This window comes from Ipomoea triloba, chromosome 5, assembly GCF_003576645.1.
Source record: "Ipomoea triloba cultivar NCNSP0323 chromosome 5, ASM357664v1".
NCBI classification, from domain to species: domain Eukaryota; kingdom Viridiplantae; phylum Streptophyta; class Magnoliopsida; order Solanales; family Convolvulaceae; genus Ipomoea; species Ipomoea triloba.
This window is the reverse complement of record NC_044920.1, coordinates 1,034,667-1,051,993: the sequence shown is the minus strand read 5'-3', so window position 1 is coordinate 1,051,993 and position 17,327 is coordinate 1,034,667. Positions and strand designations below refer to the sequence as shown.

The window sequence follows — 17,327 nt, the reverse complement described above, 5'->3', positions numbered from 1 at the left end:
TTTTTTTTTTTTTTTTTTTTTTTTTTTTGAATATGGAGTATAGGCCCTATTTAATTTTCTTAATGGTATGTATTTGGTCCCGTATACTATAAACATACATGCAAGTTATTCGCCCTTTGAGAGTAAGCAGAAGTTTTTAGAAATTCCCATAGAAAACAGGTTTGTGATTTTACATACATAGAGTAATAATACACATGAAAAATTGATTGTTGGCCTATTGAAACAATAGTTGTAATACAGAACAATTAATGTAGTTTGAAAAAATCCTAATTTGCGGGGTAGTTCTTATATTAGTAAAAAAAAAATCCAATTCACTGTTAACAGAATTTGAAAGTACAAAGAGTTAGTATCAATTTTATTGAATAGCTAGACTTGATCACTTATCTATTTATTGAAACATTAATTTAGACAATATCTATTTGGACCAACAACACATATTTTCAATTTCTACCTCATTTTTTATTCACTGCTTACTTGGCTTGTTCTAATTCATCACGGAAAAAAAAAATAGATCACAGTTTTTATTTCTCTCTTTCTCTTCTATCAATAAAATCATAACACGTGATGAGAGGTTTTACTCCATTGTTGTTCATATATCATTTTCCTTTTACATATAGGGTGGGAATTACATCAAGTTGGGGGCAACCCAAGCCAAGTTGGTTGGACAGTTGACTTAGTAACCACAAGGTTCGAATTAAGTTTGATTCTCCATAGGACCTGTATATTGACTTTTTGGTTTAATATGGTCGGCTGTGGGCAACCCAGGCTGATTTACCTCTTTGTGGTCTTTTGAGGGCTATGATCACAAGGTGAGCTTCTCCCAATTCAAAACACATCTTTAGGTAGCAACTATAAACTTTCTCAAAAATAAAAAGAATTGCATTGTTGGATGGAGGCTTGAAGAGTCGAGTCCAGCATCATGTCATCGAGGCATGGTGCTGACTGCTACGCATTTATAATGAAATAGCTCTCAAGAAGCTTCACACGCACATATTCCACATTGATGATGCATTGAGTACGAATTTTTGTTTAATTTTTTTCTTGTTTTGTATTCAAATTAAGGGATGGAAATAAGCTTTTTGATTATATAGCAAACAAACTCATCATCTCTCTTCTCTCATCCACCTCCATTTCACACAGAAGCTATGCAAAACCCTAGAAAATATGTCAATGGGAATTGTCTAATTTTCTTTGTTTGTTTTTCAATTATTGATTTACATATGTTCTAATTTCTAATTTTTGGCAACAATTTCTTAATCTTACTCTAAGTTTATCCCTATAATATTATCCCACTTAAAAAAATAATTATACTGTTATATTATGACATTTAATTATTAGAATCAAATTTGATAATAAGAATAGGGCTGTCAAAGTAGGCCGAAGCCCGCGCGGGCTAACCCACGCGGGTCACGGGCCAACCCGCTGGCCAAGCCCCAATTTAAAAAAAAAATAATTAAATATTCAAATGCTACACAGCAAGGCAGCGTACTGCCTTGCTGTGTAACAAAAAAAAATTAAAAAATAAAATAATATATATATATATATATATATATATATATATATATATATATATATATATATTACAAAATTCAATTTTTAAAATTATTAAACACAAAAAGGTTAATATTATTTGTAGACTTATTTTTTTAAAACTTTGAATTAATATTAATTTTTTTAAACTATAAAGTTGGATTGCAAATATGTAATGTTAGTATTTTTAGATTCTACTTATTTTTTAAACTTTGAAGTAATTAAAAAAAAAAAAAAGCCCATGGGCCGGCCCGCGGGGCGGCGAGCCCGCGTGGGACGGGTTAGGGTTATATGAATCCTAACCCGCGAGCCTGGTGGGCCGACCCGCAAAAACCCGCCAAACATTAGACCCGCGGTGGGGCGGGCCGGCCCGCTTTGACAGTACTTATAAGATATAAACGTGTCAAATTAAACTTTATATTTACTTCATCAATATAGACTATCGGATGTGGTAGCTATCAAAACGTGCACAGCCACATCCTGATTTGCTAAATTTTCTTTGTTTGATTTTCAACCATAAATTTTCATGTTTTGAGGTTGACCCTTGAATTGAGCTTCGTCACTAGGAAGCATTTTTTGAACATCGAGTATAAGTCATATTTTTAAGATAAATGTTTCTAAGGCTTAAAACATGACACCTACCTCTGGACAATTTAAACTGGTTTATTTTTTTTGTAGTTCTTTATCGGCTAGCATCATAAGGCTAATGCATGCACATTTTCAGATAAGGGCTATGCGTTTCTCTCGTCATGAAAAAGAAAATTAAAAAACAAAGACACTGTTATGTTGGAAGAGAGACGCACTATCTTATTCACACTCGATGGGCCCTATTTAATTTTGTTAATTAAATGTATTTTATAGTAACCAATTGATGAATATGAAGCACTTGAAGGCCACGAGTCTGATTCTTTTCAACACCTTCTCTGTTGAGCACGTTAAATGGGGTCTTCCTAGTACAATTTATATATATATTTTTTCATGTGATTTACAAGCTATTATATAAGAACAAAATTTAATTTCTTAATACACACCATCGAGTAATGTCTGTTGGTTCCCTTCACCCAAAAGGAACTCCATATTGAACCAATTCAATTGAAGCTCAGCTCAATTCATCAATCACGGTCATAGTCAATGCGTTTATTTGCAGTGTAAACAAGCTAGCAAACTATATTTTGTCTGCCTAATTACAATTCTCGATCCAACATAATAGATACTATACATCAATACATAATAATTACAGTTTGAGTCTAGCTATCTTAGCTACTATATGCGGAGAACATATAGGAATCAAACTTGTAATTAACTTGTAATTTACAAGTACGAAGCATTAAACTACTCCTTTTGAGGTGATAAATAAGGCAACTACATTGACAACAACACAAATATAACGTAATATATTGATTTTTCACGTTTGATTTTTTATTTATTTTTTAATTTTTTTTAAAAAATTTTGGATTGACCAAAACCACATACAGAAAATGTGGTACGGACTAGTAGGGGATCAGATGATCCACACGGGAGATGACGGAGTGTTTTGAACTATCCTCTGGTTGACAATTTGACATAGTGAAATTTTGAATGAGTTGCACCCACATTCATTATTTTGAAAACGATATGTCTTTATAAAAATATAAATTTGAAGGCAAAAACTTGTGTGAGACCGTCCCACCGTGAGACGGGTCGGGTCAATGTGCAAATGTGATACTCATACACACAAATGTCGTACATATATGATCAAATGTAATATTAATCAGGAATAAAATTTTTGTTACGTAAAAGTAATACTTTTAAAGGAAAATGTAATAATTTTACATTTCGATTTAAAAGTATTATACTTTTCAAGTAAACGGAACATTACTTATTATGGAAAATGTACATCAAAATGCAAAATTATTACTATACATTTTTTTTTCAAAAGTATTACATTTTCCCTTATAAATGGACAAAAGTGTTATTCCTGATTAGTATTATTACATTTGAGCATATAAAAATGACATTTGCCCATATAAGTATGATATTTGCATGTTGATTTAGCCTGACCCGTCCCGTCTCACAAATAAGGATCCATGAGACGGTCTTACACAAGTGTGACCCTAACCTAGCACACAAGCTAAGGTGCTATTTGGGCTGGATAAAGTCGAAGGATCGAGAATAAAAGTTAATATTGATAGTAGCACTTGTTTGGTTGCAAGGAAGGAATTAGGTTAAAAAAATTGCAATTCTATGGGGAGGAATAGTATTAGAATAAAGTAAGAAATTAAATTATAGTGTTTTGTTTAATTTGCATGAATAAAATTTTTGAGAATTTTAATTTCAGTGTTTGGTATGAATGAAAATTGGAAAGAAATAAGTACTGTAGTATAAAGACTAAAATGTCCATATTTATTATTATCATCATGATTATTTTTTTTTTGAAAATATTATCATCATGATTATTAATCTTAAATAACAAGTAAATTTGTGTCAAAATTATAATGCAATGCAGTTGTTATTTGGACAATTTGGATATAAACTTGCATTACTAGAATATATTTAATAGCTCTAATTTACCTAACCATGCAACGTTAAGCATTATAAGCTCAAATCCAACAAACTTCATAAAATAAAAGTATACAACTTAGTTAAACATAATAAAATGTTAAGCTTTTTAAATGCATACATCTAAAAAATGTCATAGAAGGGTAATTTTGTCTCAATGACATTTTTTTTTTCAAGGTTAGAAAAGAGAAGTGTAATTTTGTCTCAATGACATTTTTTTTTTCTTCCCAACCAATGCGAAATTGAAATAACAAGAGGGCTATGAGATTCTAATAATTCCATGAAAATGAGGGAATTGCAATTCCGCGGAATAACAACTCCCTCCAACCAAACAAATGAATTTGTTTGCCTTCGAAATTAGGTGAGAGTGAAATTCTAATTCCCTTTAACTAAACGGGCTGTAAAAGGGTAATTAGGGATAACAATAGTAAGTCAAGATTTTAGAAATGCACTTGGGGAATCACGTACTATGTGGATGGTTTTGTATACATACGAGGTGAGAATTGCATCTGGTATGTACACGTATTAATGTTTCCAATTATGGTGGAAGTTTAATATGGCATTATATTGTGGTTTGTAACGTAAACTGCAAAATGGATCATTGATCACCTCCATGAACGCCCATGAACATTGCAAACCCGGGCACAAATGTTGCCAAATTAAATCTTCCTCGTATTCAAACAGAATAGTTCACAGACGTAATAACAACCCAAATAGTTCACATTTAACAACAACAAAACCACACTACAATGGTGAGGTTTGATTACAATGAAGGCAATAGACTATACTAGTAGTCTCACCCCATGCATAGTTATTCAAAAGAGTCTTACAATCTTATTCCACCTACATAGATGATTAAGACATCTCTATTATTATCGTTGAGATTACATTATTTAAACATTTGAGATGATACGACCTCGCAAAAGACCTAGTCTAAGTGCAAAGTGGCGAATCATTGGAATCAAAGAGTTGACAGCCGTTGTTTGTAGCTCGACAACAATTAATACAATCGGGTTCAGTCCTGTCATTAGGTGGGCAGATCATATAGGCTGCATTAGGATTGCATTCCCGGGTGCAACTCTGAGCATTTCCAAGCTCCATATTGCTTCCCAATAGGAAAATACCTATAAAATACATACAGTTACATTTAAGTAAGAATGTATGGATAAACTAAACTAAAAAGGAATACTCTTTTATTGCAACTATATATTAATATATTTCACATTTTAACATTTTTAATATTTTTTTTGAATTTAAATTAATAATAACATAATGTTTTCCGTGCATCACACGGGTAATTAAAATACTCATGGTTGCAGTAAGCACTAGTCAGGCAATAGATCGAGGAGGGCCTAGCGCCTAGACAACCTAGGCGGGCCCCTATGCGGCTAACTAAAAAAATAATGCAAGTGTGTGGGAGTATATATGTCATATTATATATATATATATATAATGAAAAAAATTAATAAAATTGAGCCGACCGGATTAACTAGATCGAAATGGACGAGTTAACTCAGCCAAGTTAGGAGCTAGGGGGCCGGATCGGTCGAATTAGGCACCAGGCCGGCGTCTATGAGGAAAATTGACACGGTTTAGGGACGTCTAGACCGATTTTTACAACAGTGAAAACACAAATTTATATCTAAAAGTTTCGAGGATGTAATGGATACCACACACAAGGAGGACGGTGAAGAAACCAACTTTGCAAACGGGGGCCATATTTGCTGTCTAGACCTTGATTTTGGATCAAAGAATGTAATCTTATGGGATTGAACTTTTTGTATGTATTGTCGAATATGTTAGCCTAACTAGTTGTTCCTATTTATAGGAAAAAAATGAAAGAGTTGCGTGTGATTAAAAGAAGATATATATATACGAATTGGGAGACTTTTCCCCCTTCTCAGTTGTGAATTTAAGAAAACTGGCTCAATTGGTTCAAATATTAGATAGTAAACAAGAAACGAAATAAAAATAAATAATTAAATGCCACATTAGTTTAGAACGAATCAAATTTGATAATGAGGAGTAAAAGTTGTCAATCAAACGCCACCTTTATTTAATCAATATAGACAACCATAAATGATAGCTATTAAAATATGTGTATTCCTCTAATAATTTCTAGGGCTAGCATAGCATGGGAAAAAGGAAGATATGAATTTAATTTGGCCTTATTGTGAGTATTAGTGTACAAGTATTTGGGAACGTACTGTAGACATGTTGAGGCATATATTCGATTCACCTCCTCCATCATTTTGAAGATAAGAATGTTGACGAATTATTAAGTTTGAAATTCAAACTTTATTAAAGTGTGCATATACACCGGCCAGCCGTTTGAACGATTTGACAAGCTTCCTTTTTGTTTAATTTTCTTTGTTTGGATGGTTTTCAAAATTTCATTTGTTCCCATTTCTAGTTTTAGGCAACAATTTTTTAATCTAATAATGGATATGCTTTGATGGAGACCTTGAATTGAGCCCCACTAGGAAGCTTCTTCTTTTCCTTTTAAATTTTTTTTTTAATTTTTTAATTTTTTAATTTTTTAATTTTTTTTTGTGAATATGAATTATAGGTCCTATACTATAAACATACATGCATGTTATTCGCCCTTTAGAGTAAGCAGAAGTTTTTAGAAATGCCCATAGAAAACAGGTTTGTGATTTTACATACATAGATTAATAATACACATGAAAAATTGATTATTGGTATATTGAAACAATATTTGTAATACAGAACAATTAATGTAGTTTGAAACAAAATGCCCATAGTTTTTATTTATCTCTTTCTCTTCTATCAATAAAATCATAACACGTGATGAGATATTTTACTCCATTGTTGTCTGCATATCATTTTTCCTTTTACATATAGGGTGGGAATTACATCAAGTTGGGGGCAACCTAAGCCAAGTTAATTGGTTGGACAGTTCACTTAGTAACCACAAAGTTCTAATTAAGTTCGATTCTTCATAGGACCTGTATATTGACTTTTTTGGTTTAATATGGTCGGCTATATATGGGCAACCGAGGCTGATTTGCCTCTTTGTGGTCCTTTGCGGGCTAGATCACAAGGTGAGCTTCACCCAAGCACATCTTCAGGTAGCGGCGGTAAACTTTCCTAAAAATCAAAAGAATTGCATTGTTGAGTGACGACTTGAAAAGTCGAGTGCAGCATCATGTCATCGAGACATGGTACTGACTGCTACGCAAATATAATGAAATAGCTCCCAGCAAGCTTCACACACACATATTCCACATTGATGAATGCATTGACGATGAATTTTTGTTTAATTTTTTTTTTCTTGTTTTGTATTCAAGTAATTAGTGGATGGAAATAAGCTAAGCTTTTTGATTATATAGCAAACAAACTCCTCGTCTCTCTTCTCTCATCCACCTCCACTTCACACAGAAGCTATGCAAAACCTAAGAAAAAATGTCAATGGGAATGTTCTAATTTTCTTTGTTTGGTTTTCAATTATTGATTTACATCTGTTCTAATTTCTAATTTTTGGCAACAATTTCTTAAATCTTACTCTAAGTTTATCCCTGCAATATTATCTCATTTAAAAAAATATTATACTGTTATATTATGACATTTAATTATAAGAATAAAATTTAATAATAAGATATAAACGTGTCAAATTAAACTTTATATTTACTTAATCAATATAGACTATCGGATATGATAGCTATCAAAACGTGCACAGCCACATCTTTGACCCTTGAATTGAGCTTCACTAGGAAGCATTTTTTGAACATGAATTACAAGTCATATTTTTAAGATAACTGTTTCAAAGGCTTAAAACATGAGACCTATCTCTGGACAACTTAAGCTAGTTTATCTATTTGTGATTCTTTACAGGCTAATGCATGCACACTTTCGGTAAGGTTACGGGTTTCCCTCGTCATTAAAAAGAAAAGAAAAAAACTTTGATCTGTTATGTTGAAAGAGATGCGCAATATCTTATTCACACTCCATGGATCCTAATTAAATTTGTTAAATGTATTTTATAGTAACCAATTGATGAATATGAAGCGCTTGAAGGTCACGAGTTCGATTCTTTTCAACACCTTCTCTATTGAGCACGTTGCATGGAGTCTTCCTAGTGCAATTTATCTTCTTTTTCTATTTGTTTATTTATTTATTATTTACGAGCTATTATACAAGAACAAAATTTTCTTAATACACACCATTGAGTAATGACGGTTGGTTTCCCTTCACCCAAAAAAAACTTCTATTGAACCAATTCAATTGAAGCCCAGCTCAATTCAATCACAGTCATATTCATTAAGTGTATGTTCCATATATTTGTCAATGCGTTTATTTGCGGTGTAAACAAGCTAGCAAGCTATATTTTGTCTGCCTAATTACAGTTCTCGATCCAGTAGATACTATACATCAATACAATAATAATTACAGTGCTACTTAATTACAGTTCTCGATTCAATAGATAGTATACATCTATACAATAATAATTACAATTTAAGTCCCGCTATCTTAATTACTGTCCCAAGAACATGTAAGAATCAAACTTGTAATTTAATTTACAAGTACGAAGCATTAGATCACTTCTTTTGAGGTGATAAATAAGGCAACTGTATTGACTATAACACAAATATAACGTAATATATTGATTTGTCACGTTTGATTTTTTTTTCTTCATTTCAGATTGACGAAAATCAGGTACAGAAAATGTGGTACGGACTAGTAGGGGATCAGATGATCAACACGAGAGATGACGGAATGTTTTGAACTATCCTCTAGTTGACAATTTGACCTAATGAAATTTTGAATTAGTTGCGCCTACATTCGTTATATATCAAAACCATATTTCTTTATAAAAATATAAATTTCAAACATAGCACACAAGGCTAAGGTGCTAGTTGGGCTGGATAAAGTTGAAGGATCGAGAATAGAAGTTATAATGTTGATAGTAGCACTACGGGTGTTTAGTTGCAAGGAGGGAATTAAATGAGAAAAAATTACAAATTATTATTATTATTATTAATCTTAAATAACAAGTAAAATTGTGCCAAAATTATAATGCAATGCAATTGTTATTTGGATACTTTGAATATAAATTTGCATTACTAGAACATATTTAATAGCTCTCAAAATTTACCTAGCCATGTTGCATTAAGCATCATAAGCTCACATTCAAAAAATTTCATAAAAATAAAAGTATACAACTTCGTTAAATATAATAAAATGTTAAGCTTTTTAAATGCATACATCCAAAAAAAATTCATATAGAAGGGTAATTTTCTCTGAAGTTTTTTTATTTTTTTATTTTTTTTTTTAAGTTAGAAAAGAGAAGGGTAATTTTGGCTCAATGACATTTTTTTTCTTCCCAACCAATGCGAAATTGAAATACCAGAGGCGTCATGGTATTCTAATTCCATGAAAATGAGGGATTGGAATTGCAATTCCATGGAATAACAACTCGCTCCAACCAAATCAAGGAATTTGTGTGCCTTCGAAATTCGGTGAGAGTGGAATTCTAATTCCCTCTAACCAAATGGGTTGTAAAGGTAATTAGGGATAACAATAGTAAGTCAGGATTTTAGAAATGCTCCTGGGGAATCACTATGTGGATGGGTTTGTATACATACGAGGTGAGAATTGCACATGGTGTCTACACGGGTAGCTCAAGCTGCTTCTGAGCGATAAATTATAGATAATGACACATGACTGAATTTTCTTGACAACAGTAATGTTAGAGTTTCACCATCTTGTAAGGGTACTCATGAGCACCAAACACTGGTCTTCTCACATAATGTGAACTGCTAAGTCATTGTGATTTGTCTCTCCATAATCTTGTCCGGCTAATATATAGAGGCCCTCAATTAGGACAAGAGATTTTGTCTTTTGTACACAACATCTATGGGTCATATTGTAACAACGTTTTCTATTATTGATTTATTGTTTCCAATTATGGTAGAAGTTTAATATGGCAATTATATTGTGGTTTGTAATGTAAACTGCAAAGTAGTTCATTGATAACCGCAATGAACGCCGATGAACATTGCATACCCGGGCACGAGCGATACGAAATTAAAACTTAGCATTTGCACATTCCTCCTCGAATTCAAACAGAAGTAATAACAACCCAAACAGTTCACATTTAACAACAACAACAAAACCACACTACAATAGTGAGGTTTGATTACAATAAAGGTAATAGACTATACTAGTAGTCTCACCCCCATGCATAGTTATTCAAGAGTCTTACAATCTTATTCCATCTATATTGATGATTGAGACATTATTATTATTACGGTTGCAATTACTTGATTTAAACATTTGGAATGATCGATACAACCTTGCAAAAGACTCAGTCTAGGTGCAAAGTGGCGAATCCTTGGAATCAAAGAGTTGACAGCCGGTGTTTGCAACTTGACAACAATTTCTACAAACAGGCTCAGTCCTGGTATTAGGTGGGCAGATCATATAGGTTGCTCTAGGATTGCATTCCTGAGTGCAAAACTGAGCATTTCCAAGCTCCACATTGCTTCCCAATAAAAAAATACCTATAAAATACATACACATACATTTAAGTCAGAATGTATCGATAAACTAAACCAAAAAGGAAGACTCTTTTATTGCAACTATATATTATTATATTGTACATTTTAACATATTTTTTTTGTTTTTTATTTAAATTATTAATAACATGATGTTTTCCGTGCATCACACGGTAATTAAAACACTCATGGTTCCAGTAAGTGCTAAGCACTAGTCGGGCAGTTGAGGAGCGCCTAGCGCATAGACAACCTAGGCGGGCGCCTATGCGGTAAATTAAAAATAAATTACAATGCACGTGTGTGGGAGTATATATGTCATATATATATATATATATATATATATATATATAAATGAAAAAAATTAGTAAGACTGAGCCGACCAGAGTAACTCGATCGAAATGGACAAGTTAACTCAGCCGAGTTAGGCGATTGGTGGTCGAGTCGGCCGAATTAGGTACTAGGCGAGCGCCTACGAGAGATATCGTCACAATTTTGAAGCGCCTAGACCGATTTTTATAACAGTGAAAACACAAATTTATATCTAAAAGTTTTGAGGATGTAATGCGTACCACACACAAGGAGGACGGTGAAGAAACCAACTTTGCAAGCGGCCATGTTTGCTGTCTATACCTTGATTTCGGATCAAATAATGTAAAGTTATGGGATTGAAATTTTTGTGTGTATTGTTGAGTATGTTGTCGTAATTAGCTGTTCCTATTTATAGCAGAAAAGGATACAGTTGCCTGTGATTAAAATAATGCAAAAAAGAATGAGATCAAATGAAGATGTATATCAATTGAAAGACTTTTCCTCGTCTCAGTATATATATATATATATATATATATATATATATATATATATATATATATATAATCATTTGTCTATGTTTGACTTTTGACATGTGAAATGAACCAAATTAAGAAAAGAATTATATGAGTACTTGTTATTGGGAGAAAGTTAAGAACTAATTTTAATTATTTATGTGGTCAGATCTAATCGTTCTACAATAATGAAATAAAAAAATTATGGTAACATTTTGATAAAAAATTTTCAACATTATATTAAAAGTACACTTTTTAACATAATACGGTGTACTTTTAAACAATATATGTGCATTTATGGCCCTTTTGAAAATGGTTTTTTTTTTTTTTGGGAGGGGATGGTGGTGGTTAAGTTTTAGAGTTTATTCGCTGGAAAATATTTTTTTTTTGAAGGTAAACGTAGCTATTACATTAATTCATAACATAAAGCGTTTACATCAATGATCAATGAAATGGTAAACCATTCCTTACAGTCAGACATAGAAACAAGTTTTCTAACTATGCTATAGAAAACTTAAATCGCAAACTGTGTTTCTTCAGGGAGCTTAAAGCTTCATCAAAGATCTGGCTATTCGTCATCATTCTTTTTTGCTCGCCCAGGATAAGCTCAACACTTGTCGAAACCAAATAAACTAAACGATTTATGCTAATGAAAATGAAAAGCTCGTGAAAGTAACGAGAGAAAAATGCTCGTGAAACTAACGAGATGAAAACACAATAATAGAGAAAATAAAAAGTGGGTAAAGTCAAAGTAGGGTTGGGAGTTCAAGACTACCAACACAAACCCCAATACCTACCTACTATTATTTTATTCAAAGGGAGAGTAAACGGAAAAAGAAGATCTGTGGCGGTGGTCGGAGGCGGACGGAGCTGCGACGGTGATCGGGGCGGAAGAAGAGCGAGAGCAAACATACAAGGTGACCAAAACCGCCGGCTCAAAGCTCCATTAGAGCTCCGACCGGAGGCCGATGGTGGAAACCGAAGTTGAGCAGCAGAGAAAGGCGTTTGGTTTTAGAGACAAAAGGGAGGCAGCCCACTGAAAAATATTTAAAAAGGAATGGAATTGAAATTTCATGGAAATTTATTTTTATAAAAAATAGATTTCAATGTTTATTTGTTAAAAAAGAAATTAATGGGCGAATTTATAATTGTAAGGAATTATGAACATACAAATCAATATGCCCTTAATAATAATAATGATAATAAATTATATTATTATATATATAACTATGTTATTTAAAAACTTTTATGAGAGGTTAATAGTCCATCCATGTTATATTTTCTTCCCAAGTTATGCAGAAAACAAAATACCACATTTTTCCTCATAATTTGTTTTCCTCAACTTTCAAAAGCTCTACTTCGAATGAAAAATGTTTTCCATCCAACCAAACAACATAAAACAAAATTTTCCTCCACTTTGAGGAAAACATTTTCCATGAAATATATTTTCCAACGAACCAAACAACCTTTAAGGCTCGGTAAACAAAAGTGTTGCTGCCATTTAATTTTTTTAATAGATCACATTTTTGTGCACACAATTTTAAAAAGATTTGTACTCCGTAATAAGTAAGAGTTTTATTAAATTTACTCCTTTATATTTTACTTTTTGATGTGATAAAAATTATAAGTTATTTTCATTCTGTGGATCTTAAGGGAAATGTGAACATCAAAATTTTGAATAAAAGAATAAAATTTGAAAATCGAAGTAGTATTTTTCAATAAGTAATACCCAATTTGTCATGTGATATCTTGTTTTGACCGATATGAAATCAATTCAAAACTCTATGTACGAAGTTTGAAATTCAAACATTCTCTAATCAAATGTACCAAATAAGAAAATGGTTTTCTGGCTGGTTTTGAACAGTCATAGCGGATCTGATCCGCTAAAAAATAGGAGTTCAATTAGACCTTTTTTTAATTTAATTTTATTGTATTAGTACAAATATAAAATAAAATTATAATAAAAATTTGTAACACATTTAATTATTTTCTTTTGTGTTGGGTAGAGGTTTTTTGAGGATACTAGAGTTTGAGAATAATCCACTGGTGGCTACCTAAATGATCAAGTTGGATGGAAATATTATCACATAATATAATGTATGTCACATAAGGATCGGAGGTTCAGGGAAGAAACCATGCAACTTGGCAAAATCATATATATTTACTCTCGATCTACACCTTGATTTCCCATTCAATAATGTAAACATATGATACTGTAATTATTTGTTCTTGAAAAAAACTCTTGTAATGAGTTATTCTTAGTTATGTATAGTGCAGTCATTATTGCGTGGACCATGGTCCACATAAATGTGTGGATCATATTATCAAATAATGTACATTCAATATATAAATAATGTATTTTTAGTATATTAAAAATGTATATTATATTCATAAAAAAATATATTATTTGAGTACTGAAAGTATATTATTTTGTATAATGTACATTCAGTACATGAATAATGTACTTTTAGTATATTAAAATAAAATGTACTTTTGTTATGGACCATACAATAATTTACCTGTTTAGTGAGTTTTGGCTTTGGGCCATCATATAAAACTGCAGTTGTTATACGGTGGAATATGGTTCAAAAACGTGACGACCTTTTTTTAAGTAAAGAAACAACAACAGTTAAATTTTAACAAATCTCATATTTTTGGTGTGTTCAGAACAAAATGAAACTACATTGTATCTAAAATGAAACTGAATAACTTGTCTTGCATATTGTGTTTATATTATCAGATGAAACTATAATTGAATTGAAATGATATTTTAGTTGTGTTGAAACTGGAGTATGTATAAAACGAAACTGAATATATATCATGACTCACATATTGAGTGTATATTGTCAAATAAAACTGTAGTTGAATTGAAATTAAATGATACATTAGTTTTGTTGAAATTAAACTACAGTATGTATAAAAAGAAACTGAATACCATGTCTAACATATTGAGTGTATATTATCAAATGAAATTGTATTTATATCAAATGATACTTTAATTGTGTTGTAATGAAACTACAATGTATATAAAATGAAAATAAATAACAGTTTCACATATTTGAGTGTATATTGTCCAATGAAACCGTAGTTGAATTAGAATTATAATTTAATGATATTGTAATAAGACTACAGTGTGTATAAAATAAAATTCAATAACAGGTCTCATTGTAATAAAACTACTGTATGTATAATGTCAAATGAAACTACAGTTGAAACAAAATGAAATTAAACTTTAGTTGTGCTAAAATGAAACTTCAATGTATATAAAATGAAACTTAATATGTTATACAAACATAACTAATTACACGGACCAGGTATTCTTCATGTATATTTATTCACTATTTTGTAGTCTATTTTGTACTAATTTGTATCGTTTATTAACATTACATTTAATATAATTGTTCTCTCATTATTGTCGAATTTTTTCGAATTGAACTATCTAGTTTATGATGAGACTGATCTATTAAAAAAACCATCAACAATCAATGCTTTAAAAAAATTCTCAACATAAATATGATATTATTATTTATTCATAAACATTTCACAATAAAAATATAAAACCATTATTTTTTAGTATAACAATAACATAACCACACTACGACGGTGGGGTTGGAACATCATACTAACAACAATAACTGCAAGTACTAGTCTTACAAGGAAGGTAATAGACTATACTAATAGCCTCACCTCCATGCATAATTATTTTAAAGTCTTATTACAATCTTATTCCATCTATATATATATATATATATATATATATGATGATTGAGACATTATATTATTATTTGGTTTTAAGTGCAAATGGGAGAATCATTGGAACGGTAAAGCTGGCAACCAGTGTTCTGAATTTTACAACAATTGGTGCAGTCTGGTTCAGTCTTTATGTTTGGTGGGCAGATCATATAGGCTGCTCCAGGTTCACAAACCTCCAGACAAGCTGTTTGAGCATTTGCTAATTCCACATTGCTTCCCAATAAAAAAATACCTATCAAATATATATAGAGTATTGTTATTTGTCAAGCTAAGGTTAAGTAAGAATGGATTGATATAAATTAAATAAGAATTTTTTTTTTTGAGTAAGTGATGAACAAAATATGTATTCACTATCAAGGGTTGATCTTGTGACCCGGCCTAGCAAGCAAAGGTCCTTAGAGGACTGATCAGTTCAAACCAAGAAGGGCCATAAAGCCACTTTCACTGGGAGTCGAACTTGTAACTTTGTGGTAAGGCAACAAGACCTCCAAACAGCGGATCGGCTCAAACTAAGAGGGAATCAAACTTGTAACATTGTGGTTACTAAGCTAACATCTTGATATATAGTATTGGCCAGATTTGCCTTGTAATCCTAGTTGGCAAAGGAAATGAACTGCTCTCACTAGGAGTATATATATATGTATATGTGTGTATGTATGTATATATGTATGTATGTATGTATATAAGCTAAGCAAAGTGTTGAGTTGAGTATACATTGCGTACCACACACAAGGATGGTGAAGAAACCAACTTTGCAAACGGTGGCCATATTTGCTCTCTACACCTTAGCTTGTTGGATCGAATAATGTAAATTTATGGGATGAAATTTTTTGATGTATTGTTGAATACGTTAGCCTAACTACTTATTCCTATTTATAGGAAGAAATGAAAGAGTTCCGTGTGATTAAAATAATGCAAAAAAAGAATGGATCAAAAGAAGATATATACGAATTGGACTTTTCCCCTCTCAGATATGAATGTAAGGAAACTGGCTCAATTGGTTCAAGCATTAGATTCAAAATTGTAATTAGAAATTTAGAATTAAATACCTAATAATTATAATTTGTTTGGTAGTAAATAAAGTTAAAATCTAAATAATTAATAATGAAGAAAAATAAATAAATAAATAAATTTGTATTGGAATAATGGTCAAATAGGTCATCCAACTACACACTAAAATGCAATTACGACACCGAACTCAAAAAACTATAATTAAATCTCTAAACAACGCAAAAAAAAATGTCGTCTCTCTCCTTCACAACTCCGCCGCAACATGTGCCCCATCAAAGCTTGTTGTCGGAGTTCTCTGTTCAGGGACCTAATTGTAGTTTTTTGAGTTCGGTGGCTTAATTGCATTTTGGTGTGTAGTTGGATAGCCTATCTAACCTTTATTCCAATTTGTATTTGCATGCGCGCACACATATTCACATTGAATGCATTGAGGATGAATTTTAAAATTCTTTTTTTTTTCTTGTTTTGGTTTCAAATCTTCAAAAGTAGGGTATGGAAATAAGCATAAGGGCAAAAATTTGTGTTAGACCGTTTCATCGTGAGATGGGTCAAGTCAAGATAAAAATGTAATACTTATACACACAGATATAATACTAATTAAGAATAAAATGTTTATTACTTATATGAGAAAATGTAATACTTTTACATTTTGATTTGAAAGCATTTTATTTTTTTCTCAAAAGTATTATATTTTCCATAATAAGTAACAAACATTATTCAACATTACTTATTAGAAAAAATGTAATACTTTTGCTCGAAACTATAATACTTTTATATCAAAATGTAAAAGTATTAAATTTTTTCTCAAAAATATTACATTTTCCTTTATAAGTAAGAAACATTTTATTCCTAATTAGTATTACATTTGAACATATAAGCATGATGTTTGCATATTGATCCGACCCGAATCGAATCTTATCACGGATAAAGATATATGAGACGGTCTCACACAAATGTGGCTCATGCATAAGAATGACCTTTATGATTACTAGAAAAATTGAATTTGATAAAGCGAGATAGCAAAAATAGGTAAATAAACCTCTTTCCTCCACTTTCACACAAAAGTTGTAAAAAATCCAAGAAAAAAAAAAGAAGGAATAGTCTAATTTTCTTTGTTTGGTTTTCAATTATTGATTTTCATTATTTGCTCTAATTT

At 31.4% G+C, this 17,327-nt stretch overlaps 3 long non-coding RNA genes across 3 annotated transcripts; all 3 read right to left on the bottom strand.

Moving 5' to 3' along the window:
• Nucleotides 1-4,719: 4,719 nt before the first annotated feature.
• LOC116019432 lies at nt 4,720-5,868 on the bottom strand. Its single transcript, XR_004098717.1, has 2 exons — nt 5,739-5,868; nt 4,720-5,192 (listed from the first exon to the last, which is right to left on the bottom strand). It is a non-coding gene; the product is annotated as an uncharacterized LOC116019432 (long non-coding RNA).
• A 4,244-nt stretch (nt 5,869-10,112) lies between these two features.
• LOC116021171 lies at nt 10,113-11,285 on the bottom strand. Its single transcript, XR_004098927.1, has 2 exons — nt 11,156-11,285; nt 10,113-10,592 (listed from the first exon to the last, which is right to left on the bottom strand). It is a non-coding gene; the product is annotated as an uncharacterized LOC116021171 (long non-coding RNA).
• A 3,669-nt stretch (nt 11,286-14,954) lies between these two features.
• On the bottom strand, nt 14,955-15,972 carry LOC116018715. Its single transcript, XR_004098581.1, has 2 exons — nt 15,884-15,972; nt 14,955-15,392 (listed from the first exon to the last, which is right to left on the bottom strand). It is a non-coding gene; the product is annotated as an uncharacterized LOC116018715 (long non-coding RNA).
• Nucleotides 15,973-17,327: the final 1,355 nt, after the last annotated feature.